The sequence below is a fragment of the Dermacentor silvarum genome, chromosome 3 (genome assembly GCF_013339745.2).
Source record: "Dermacentor silvarum isolate Dsil-2018 chromosome 3, BIME_Dsil_1.4, whole genome shotgun sequence".
Classification (NCBI taxonomy): domain Eukaryota; kingdom Metazoa; phylum Arthropoda; class Arachnida; order Ixodida; family Ixodidae; genus Dermacentor; species Dermacentor silvarum.
Genome location: NC_051156.1, coordinates 44,885,965 through 44,896,240, shown reverse-complemented (window position 1 = coordinate 44,896,240; position 10,276 = coordinate 44,885,965). Strand labels below are relative to the sequence as shown.

At 50.1% G+C, this 10,276-nt stretch overlaps 1 pseudogene; it reads left to right on the top strand.

Annotated features, from left to right (window-relative positions):
- Positions 1 to 1,994: 1,994 nt before the first annotated feature.
- LOC119444322 (uncharacterized) overlaps positions 1,995 to 10,276 on the top strand; it is a 15,124-nt pseudogene continuing 6,842 nt past the window's right edge.

Below are 10,276 nucleotides of genomic sequence, written 5' to 3'. Positions count from 1 at the left end.
ACCTCAAGAGACAGGCACGCAGCTGTAACTTCGAGCCCTTGACCGAGTCCTTGATCCGAGACCAGATTGTCTTCGGCACAAACAACACCAAGCTGCGGGAGAAAATGCTCAAGGAAAAGGATCTAACGCTCCTCAAGGCAGGGCACATATGTCGAGCCGCGGAAGTATCCGACCAGCAGAATAAGGCGTGGTCCCATGCAGACAACCAGATAGCCGTGGTCAAAAAATCGCAACAGCACGTTTGTGCCAAATGCAATCGTTCCCACACGCGTGCTAGGTGTCCAGCCTTCGGAAAGACTTGCTTCGTGTGTAAAGGAAAAAATCACTTCGCTATGTGTTGCACGAAACGACAAGTAGACGATGTGCACGAAGACAGCGATGACTTTAGTGTTTTGGATGTGAAAATTTGCAATGTCAACCGCAAGGAAGATTGGACAGTTAAAGCACAGGTTGCGGGTCAAATGGTGGTGCTTAAGGTTGACACAGGTTCCCAGGCCAATCTGCTGCCTTACTCCGTCTACCGAAGGTGTAAGGGGGACCGGAAGCTTGACCCAAGTTGTGCTGTCCTGCGGTCATATAGCGGAGGTGCTATCAAGCACGTCGGCGTGGCAACGCTGCAAGTTGAGATGAATAAGTGGTCCTGTAACATCTCCTTTTTCGTGGTGAAAAAGAGCAGCCCCGCTATTTTGGGATTAGCCGCAAGTGAAACTCTGGGTTTGGTGTCGCGCAACGTAGACACGGTCAACAAAGAGGGCACCTCTGACATTATGAAGGAATTCCCAGATTTATTTTAGGGAACTGGCTGCTTGCATCGACAGTACCACATGGTTTTGCGCAAGGATTCAGCATCAGTAGTAATGCCAGCGCGGCGAGTACCACTGGCACTACGAGGACCACTACGAGATGAGCTCGACCGGATGGAAAGAGGCGGCATCATACAGAAGGTCAGCGCGCCAACGGACTGGGTGAGCCCTCTAGTCATCGTAAGAAAGAAAAACGGAAAGCTGCGTTTGTGCATGGATCCTCGGAATATCAATAGTTGTCTAAAGCGGGAACATTATCAAATGCCAAGGCGGGAAGATATTGAAGCTGAGTTAGCAGGGGCCCAATATTTCTCTCGCCTTGATGCAAACTCCGGTTTTCACCAAATCCCTTTAGACAATGCAACGTCATATATCTGCACATTCAGCACACCATTCGGGCGATACCGTTTTTTAAGGCTTCCGTTCGGTATAGCGGCCGCGCCAGAAGTTTTCCAGAAGGCGATGAGCGAAATCTTCGACCGAGCTGCGGGAGTGCACGTGTATGTTGACGACGTCTTAATCTATGGAGCTACAAAAGATGAGCACGATGCGCGCCTCCGGCATGCTTTGCAGTTGTCCAGACAGGCAGGTTTAACGTTTAATGCTGATAAATGCAAGATCGGGCTCACTGAAATTGATTTCTTGGGTGACGTCATATCCAAAGAGGGCATAAAACCAAACCCTTTGTTGAGCACATCTCTGGGCGAATTACCTCACCCGGTAGACAAGGCGGCCGTACACCGGATGCTAGGCGTGGCGAACTACTTTGGCAAATTCATACCCAACCTGGCCGATAAGACGAACCTGCTGCGCAGCCTTTTAAAGAAACACACCATTTTTGAATGGACAGAGAACCATGCGCGCGAGTGGGCAGTTATTTGTGAGCATCTAAGCAAACCACCACTGCTCGCCATCTTTGACGCGTCCAGAGAAACAAAAATCTCTGCAGATGCTTCAAAATGCAGGCTAGGAGCAGCTCTTCTGCAACGTGACGGTGACGCTTGGCGGCCAGTTGCCTATGCATCCCGCGCTATGAGCGCTGCAGAACAAAGATACTCTCAGATCGAGAAAGAAGCGATGGGAATTACCTACGGCTGCCAAAAGTTTCTCCAGTTTGTATATGGACGCAAGATTGTTATTGAAACTGACCATCGTCCGTTAATTGCCATAGATACAAAAGCTATTGGTGATATGCCTCCGCGACTTCTGCGTTTGTTCACCTATGACTTTGATCTTCACTTCGTGCCAGGCAAACAGCTGCTCCTGGCGGACATGCTGTCAAGGGCGTCACCAACTGCTGCAGGGGATACCGATGGATTCAACGAGGAGGTGGAAGTCCATGCAACAAGAATTGTGTCCGAGTTGGTAAGCAAAAAGACCATGGATCGCCTGAAAAAGGAAACGGCAGCTGATACCGAGTTGCAAGCTGTTATCAACCACTTAGGCGGCAAGGGAAAGCTTGAAGGCACATTGAAACCATTCGCATCAGAGTTGTCACTCGTGGAGGGCATTTTATTTAAGGGATGCAAAGTGGTTATCCCTGAGTCGTTGAGGCCAGAAATACTCGACCGCATTCATGAAGGGCACTTGGGTATGAATAAGTCCAAAGCAAAAGCTCGACATTTGGTTTTCTGGCCAGGGCTTAACGTGGACATCGAGAAGATGCTACAGCGCTGTGCAGCCTGCCGCAAGTACGCTTACGCGCAGCAAAGTGAGCCTCTAGGTTTAAGGCCCGCACCGCAATACGCGTGGTACAGAGTCGGAGTCGACATCTTCCAGCAAGGTGGAAGTTCATACCTTTGTGTCTTCGATGCTTTGTCCAATTTCCCAGAAGTCGAAAGACTAACTGACTTGACCACCATATCTGTAATCGAAAAGCTGAGTGCCATTTTTGCTAGATATGGCATCCCAGTAGAAGTTTGCAGTGATAATGGACCTCAGTTTTCATCCTATGAATTTGCACATTTTGCCTCCAGGTACGACTTCCAGCATGTGACGTCTAGCCCCAGATTTCCTCAGTCCAACGGTCTCGCTGAGAAAGGCATTCAAATTGTAAAACGAATCATGAAGAAGACGGCGGAAACAAAACAGGACTTCTGGCTTGGGCTACTCAGCTACCGTTCGTCACCCCTCGAAGATGATCGTTCACTGGGTGAGCTCCTTCAAGGCAGACGCCTGCGTACGAGACTTCCAGACTTCAGCCACCACTCAAGCGTTTCCGTGACTAAACACAAACAGCCCGAAGCTCGTGGCAGATGCTTACCAGCACTCAAGAAAGGCGAAGTCGTACGGGTCCAAGACAAGGCATGGACCAGGAAGGCGCAAGTGCTAGGACGAGTCGCACCAAGATCTTACGAGGTAGCCACAGAGGACGGCAGACGGTTACGACGTAACCGGCGTCACCTACTGAGGACACGTGAGCAGTATCGTGAACAACAAGTCGAAAGTGAGTCTTCATCGAGCGATGAAAGTGATGGTCCCACTGAGCTAGAACGGCCTCGGCGTGAGCATAGCGAGGAACGTCAAAGCCCCAGTAACAGATCTCCCATGGAACAGCCGCCGGTTTCGGTTCCTCAGCAAGACGTACTTCCTCAGCTACGCAGATCTGGGCGGCAGACACGACCACCGGATCGACTACGCTACGATAATAACTTTAATCAAATAACTTAAGTTGTTTTCTTTACCCGCAGGAAGATGTATCGAGCAATGCTTGTAAGCCATGCGTGCGCATGCACCACTGCCAATGAAACTAACCATAGATAAAAACCACAGGTTGTTATCATACAGCTTGCTATATATATGCACATTCGTCGTCTGAATAAAGGCTCTTCTTGTTACTGGCTTCCACTCGTCACACTCGTCACTGATACAGCGTCCATGCATTAGGTGCTCGGTAAAGAATGCCAGATGGTCACAATTAATGTAGATCCTCTCTACTATGGCACTCCTCATAACGAGCTGTGCAGTTTCCGGACCTTACATCCCCAATTGTATGAGTCGGAGACGCTAATAAATTAGTAAATTTGTAAATAAAAGCATTTACGCCGTGAATCAGTAAGCTACTGAAGTATGATGAAGTCCGTAAGCTGCAGAGATATCCTGCGGCTCTGAAGCCATTCGTTGCCACAGCTAGAGGCTTTTGGCTGCGTACATCGCGTTGTACTCAATAACATCTCCTTTTCGATTAACACACTGCTGTTTCCGTTTTACAAAGCATTGCCTTGTGTGGCCTCCAATGTGCATGCATAGACGCCGCTAGTCGCAATGTCTGCGTAGCACGAAACTCGCCAAATAATGTCCAGTGCCAAAGCAGTGCGATAGTGCCACTGGTTAGTGCGTTTGACTTATAACTTATACGAGCGCCATGAGTTCGATCCACAGCTGTACGGTCAGTAAAGTCATGGTAAATCCGCAAAGTACAATCTGCAGGGCATGGCTAACCACACTATCTGGCTTGCATAAATTGCGAACCGGCGTTTTCATTCTGTATAAATGCAAGAAGTCTAATAAGGCATAGCGTAGTCGAGATGTAGGAAAAGCGTATGTGAATACCAAAGCTCATATTCGTAAAGTTTTTAACACGAAAGTGTTTTATGCCGGGGTCCACCAAGACCTTCACTGACGTATTTCCGTCACGGAAATACGTCAGCTTACAATGTACACGAACATAATACAAAGAAAGAAACCAGAAGAAAAAGTTCCACAAACATGCAAAATTTGGAAATCGAACCCGCGACCTCTCGGTCCGCGACGATAGATCGCCGAGCGTTTAACCCATTGCGCCACAAACGCATTTGCAGAGAGCTACACAGACGCGCCTTATATATCTAACACTCCTCCGTGTACCCGCGCTCTTGCTCGGGGCGGTGCCGCCGCCTACGAGCAGAAAAGAAAAGTACTGCATTATGACACTAACGCGCACCGACAGTGAACGCTTCGGTGGTCTCAGCACTACGACGCCTCGATGCCAGCATTCGAAGGGACGCTGGCATCAAGAAGCACTACCAACGCCACCTAGGTGGCGTTCACCGTACTCAGCACAGCGGAGCGTGGCCTCCGCAATTAGCTTTGAAAATGTTTCTGAAGTTGATCGCGGAGGCTGCAATTACGACGCGCTGTACGCGCTGATTTGACTCGGTGACGATTCAGTTACGTGCTTTGTCTTGCGCGTTGTATTAGTGTGTCAGTTACGTGCTTCGTCTTTCGCGTTGTGCTAGCGTGTGCAGCGTAGTGCAGCTTCCATATGCACGACGGTTGCTCGTGGTCATCGACGTTGGTAGTCGTGATGGAAGAGACGTGCCACCAGGCGTCAGCGTGGGTGCATCAACGCCTAAGGGCGCTTTAGCCACAAAACACCAATAGACATTATATATCAATGTGCAATAAACATTACACTACTTCTGTGAAGACACGTTTCACTTTCGTGTTCTATACCGATTCCTATATAAGAGGGATCAACCACATTTTTTACAACTACCTTACCTATTCGCAAGGAAAGCGGAAAAATACTGAGTAAGAAAAAGGTCAGGCCTGGAGACACAATTTCTCCTGTGCTACGAGTAATAACTGCGTGCTTAGAAGTATTCAAGCTGTTTCAAAAGGTGGGATTGGGCGTCGGGAACAACGGTGAACATCTTAGCAACATGCGTTTTGCAGATGGCATTGCCCTGTTCATGAATGATGAAGCTGTCGTGTAACAAATTACTCAGGACCACAGCCGACAAAGCGGCAGAGCACGTTGGAAGATTATTACGCAAAACAATAAGGTAACCTACAATAGCCTGGCAAGACAACGAGAATTCATGATTGGCGGTGAGCCCCTAGAATCTGCGCAAGAACATGTTTATTTACACAATTCATTCACCGGCCGTCCCTATCTTGAGAAGAAAATTCACGGAAGAATAAGAATGGGTGAAAGCAAATCTGGCAGGCATTACGAAATTATGACCGGCATCTTGCCGGTATCCCTGAAAAAAAATTTTACAATCATTGCCTTCTACCGGTAAGAAAAAATGGGGCAGAAAGTTGGATGTTAACTTAGACGTTTCTAAATAAGTTAGGGACCATGCAATTAGCAATGGAATGAGAAATGTTAGGGGTAACGTAAAGACACAGGAAAACGGCGTTTTAGATCATGAAGCTAATGAGGTTAGGTAAATATTCTATTTGTTAATAATAGAAATAAATAGAGCTTGGCAGTCCAAATAATGCGTAGGCTTGTTAACCGGTGTTTGATTGGAGTTACAGAACGGGTGCTAAGAGAAGGGACACGCAGTCGAGGACGGCATAAAATTAAGTGGTGCGATGAAATCAGGAAATACGCTGCAGTCAGATGGGCTCAGCTGGAGCAAGACACGGGTATTTGAAGATCGATCGGGGAAGTCTTCTTCCTGCAGTGGATATAAAATATGCTGATGCTGATGATGATGATGGCGATTATGAAAATGAAAGAAGAAAGAAAAAGAGCACAGGCAATGCAACCTCGATCCTCTGACGCCGGCCCTCAATCTTCCTCTCTTCCTTTGGTGGCCATAAACGAATCAACATTCCGGTAAAACAGCACGAAAGGAAACAAAGGATGGAAAAAGTGTGGGCAAACACATCACTTGTCTTCGTGCCCGGTTTTTTACGTCCTTCGTATCGTTTCGCGCAGTTTAACAAGATGGAACACCAGCTAACCCGGCCTCACATCGTACACTTGGATAAGTAAAATGCCTGTTCATGTTTGCCGGACCTCTCAAAGCGTTGTTTGGTTCTTCGCGGCATTTAATGACGCCTGTGTCACGACCAGCCTCCACCGTGCTAGCTTAGCCCTCGTACTAGCCGCGCTCTCCCCTCCTCCCTGTCGCGACGCGCGAGGTCGATCGAAATTAAAGATGGCCTATCCCGTGTTATTCCCCAAGTTTGGCTCCAACTATTGTAAATATTAGGCTTCAAACATTTCACCGGATGCTTTTTTTCGATTATCGTTTCGTCCATAGGTAAAGCTTGTTTTCTTCGCCACATGGCGAAGGCTGAATCTGAGTATGAGAAGGCGGCCTCACAACAACGAATGAAACGACAACATGGCGGTGACGACATAAAGTGAATGGACGAATGGACACAGAAAACCCACTTTCATGCTTACAACTTCCGTGGCAGCAGAAATAGGTTTGTTAAAAATAACCAGCGAGTACGATTGAACATGGCTTTGTGGCACTAGCCGGAGAGTAAATCAGAAGGTGCGCAAATCAAATGTTCTGTAGTGAAGAAGACTGGCGCGCCCGATGGAGACACTATCATCATTGGCTCGCCGAAGAAGAGGGGCTCGCCCTCTCGGTGTCTGACGCTCGAATAAGACGGTCGCGTTTCTGAGTTGTCAATAAACCGCATTACATATTTGGTGGAGCTGTGCTGGGTACTTCCCCAACCCTGGAACTACGTAATCGGACACTGTCGGCCAGCATGCCTGACGACGCCAGCCAAACACCACCTCCGGTATTGACAACATTGATTTGTCATGACTCGATGTGTCAGCGCGATCCTCCCATCTTCAGCGGTTCCGACGAATACGACGTAGAAGATTGGCTCTCATTGTACGAGCAGGTCAGTATGGTATGGTATGGTAAAGCTTTATTATTGTCCGTCGGAACGGGCGTCAGCACGTAGCGGGCCGCTCCCACGTCGGCACAGAAAGGCCGAGCCTCTCTGCTGCGTCGCGGGCCCGATGGACAGCCCATAGCTGTGCTTCAAGATCGGAGCTGCTTAGGACAGCCTCCCATTTGGTCGACGTGACATCGTCGCCGTCGTGTAACGCGGGCCACCGCCAGAGCATATGTTCCAAGTCAGCTAGGTCTGAGCATAGCTCGCAAGCATTGGCCGATTGTATATCTGGGTATATTCTGTGTAACAGTGCGGGGTTAGGGTATGCCCCGACCTGGAGTAATCTGAGTGTCAACGCCTGTGGTCTGTTTAGTTTCCTATGTGGCGGAGGATATCGTCTCCGTCCCATGTAAAAATGTTTCGTAAGTTCGTTATATGAGGAGGGAGGGTCCCGATTGTCCATAACCTCAGCGTCGCGCCACCCGGTAGCTACGCGGTCAACGACTCCTCGCGCAGCTCTGTGGGCCGACTCGTTGAGGTTGGGCGGGGCGCCCTTGATCTGCCCCATATGTGCAGGGAACCAGATGATCGTGTGCGACTTGATGTCCTTGTCCCGTAGAATGCGCACGACCTGCTCCGAAACGGTGCCCTTGGCGAAAGCTCGTACAGCCGTCCGCGAGTCGCTGTAGATCGTGGTCCTTTTGTCGTCCAGCAGGGTCAGGGCTATGGCCACCTGCTCCGCCACCTCGGCCGACTTCGTTCGAACAGTCGCACAGTTCGTGATTTTCCCATCGTAATCGATGCCCACCGCTACGAACGCCGTCCCGTCTGGGTACCGGGCAGCATCAACAAAACAGCAATCCGGAGCCTCTTCCCGAGCTTTGCCCAGGAGAGCCTTGGCCCTAGCTCGTCTCCGACCTACGTTGTGTTCGGGATGAACGTTGCGTGGAATTGGAGCCACGACAATGCGTTCCCGCTGTTTTCGAGGGAGACCGCAGAAGCGGGACTCGATTTCCGCCGGCGGAACCCCCAGCTCCCAGTGCCCACAATAAATGCGACGATGCTCAGAAGCTCAGCTACGTAAACTTCTATCTCACGGGTATTGCTAGTGTGTGGTACGACAACCACGAACCCGACCTCCGCACCTGGTAAGATTTCAATGAGCGCATTACGCAAGTCTTCGGCCACCCTGCGGTGTGGAAGCTACGTGCCGAAGAGCGCTTGCGCAGCCATTCCCAGCAACCCGGTGAAAACATCACCAAGTACATTGCAGATGTTGTGGACCTTTGTAAGTGCGTCGATCGTCGATGACTGAGTCTGACAAGATCCATCACATCATGGAGGACATCGAAGACGACGCATTCCAAATACTTCTCTCGAAAAGAGAAGCGACTTCAACCATGGTTGAAGTGGCGGAACTTTGTCAGAGCTACGACGAACTCAGGAGGCAACATCTGCTAACTCGACGCTATTTTATCCGCGATGAACAACGATGATCTATCTGCTCGTCGAAATCACGGAATTCATACGCTCCGAAGTCACCCGCCAGCTATCCCTACTCACCGCCGTCCCAGGGCCCACGCCGTCCTTGGCTCCTACGTTGCGTCAGATGCTACAAGAACAAGTGTCCGAAGCTATACAGTCCCCTCGTGCAGCGACACCATTGCCGGCAACTCTAAGCTACGCCGAGGTTCCAGCACGGCCACCTCCATGGACTATTTCAACACCACCGTTTGCTGCACCGCCACGTCCAATCCCTCCAGTGTACACCACCAAATCATCAGCTAGCACGGGACCCTAGCGTACACCCGACAATCGCCCCGTGTGCTCCTTCTGTGGAATCTCTGGTCACGTGGCACGGCACTGTCGCCGTCGATTGCAGCTTCAAGGTAATGATCAACCTGTCCACTCGTACGTTTTCCTAGCTTCGTCCTTCTCGCCACCAAATGACTCGCACTTGCCGTCTACACGCAACGTCATTCCTTCTGCCCGTGATCGTCGCTCGCCATCCCCTCGTCGCCGCTCACTTTCCGCCATGCGTCGGCGTCCGGCCCCTTTCGATTAAGAAAAATAGCTATCGCAGTTCAAGAGGCGAGAACTTGGTTCCAGTCGAACAACACAAGGCCTCGCTCTTCTCCGACGAACGTATTCGAAGTATCTGTAGAAGGAGTCGTCGCACTGGCATTAGTCAACACAGGCGCTGCCGTTTCAGTAGTTACGGAAGAACTTTGCCGCAAGGTTTGAAAAGTACTGACGCCCTTATCTGTGCTATCACTCTGGACAGCAAGGCCACAGTGCATTACCCCTGTTGCTGCATTTACCGCCCGCATCGTCATTCAAGGAAACACATGTGCAATCGAGTTCGTCGTCCTCTCATCCTGTTCATACAACGTCATTTTGGGGTGGGACTTCCTTTCCGATCATCAGGCCGACATTGATTGTTCTCGCGCCGAAGTTCAATTTTCTGCGCTTCCCGATACGAGTTTACATGACCTTGACGATTTTGGCGACACACTGGTCATTACAGAAGACACCACGATCCCTCCGCAATCTTTGGTGATTGCGAATGCCTGCTCTACTTTCGGCACTGACACTACTGCCGTCTTTGCCCCATCGGACATTTTTGTTCGGCGACGATGTTCACTTCCCTTCGCTGTCTTAACTGTAAGCAGTGGATGCACGCGACTGCTCGTTTCCAACGCTAAGGCCACGCCCCTCGTCTTCGTGGCGAGTGTCTTGGACACCTTCAGCCTGCCGACTCAGCTATCATCTTGGACGAACCACTTGACAACACTTGTTCAGACGTGCACACGGTGACTTATAGCTCACCTTGCTCACAGTCTACGCAAGACGTCTTTCTTAGCTCAGTAGATGGCCTCCTGAGCCCACGG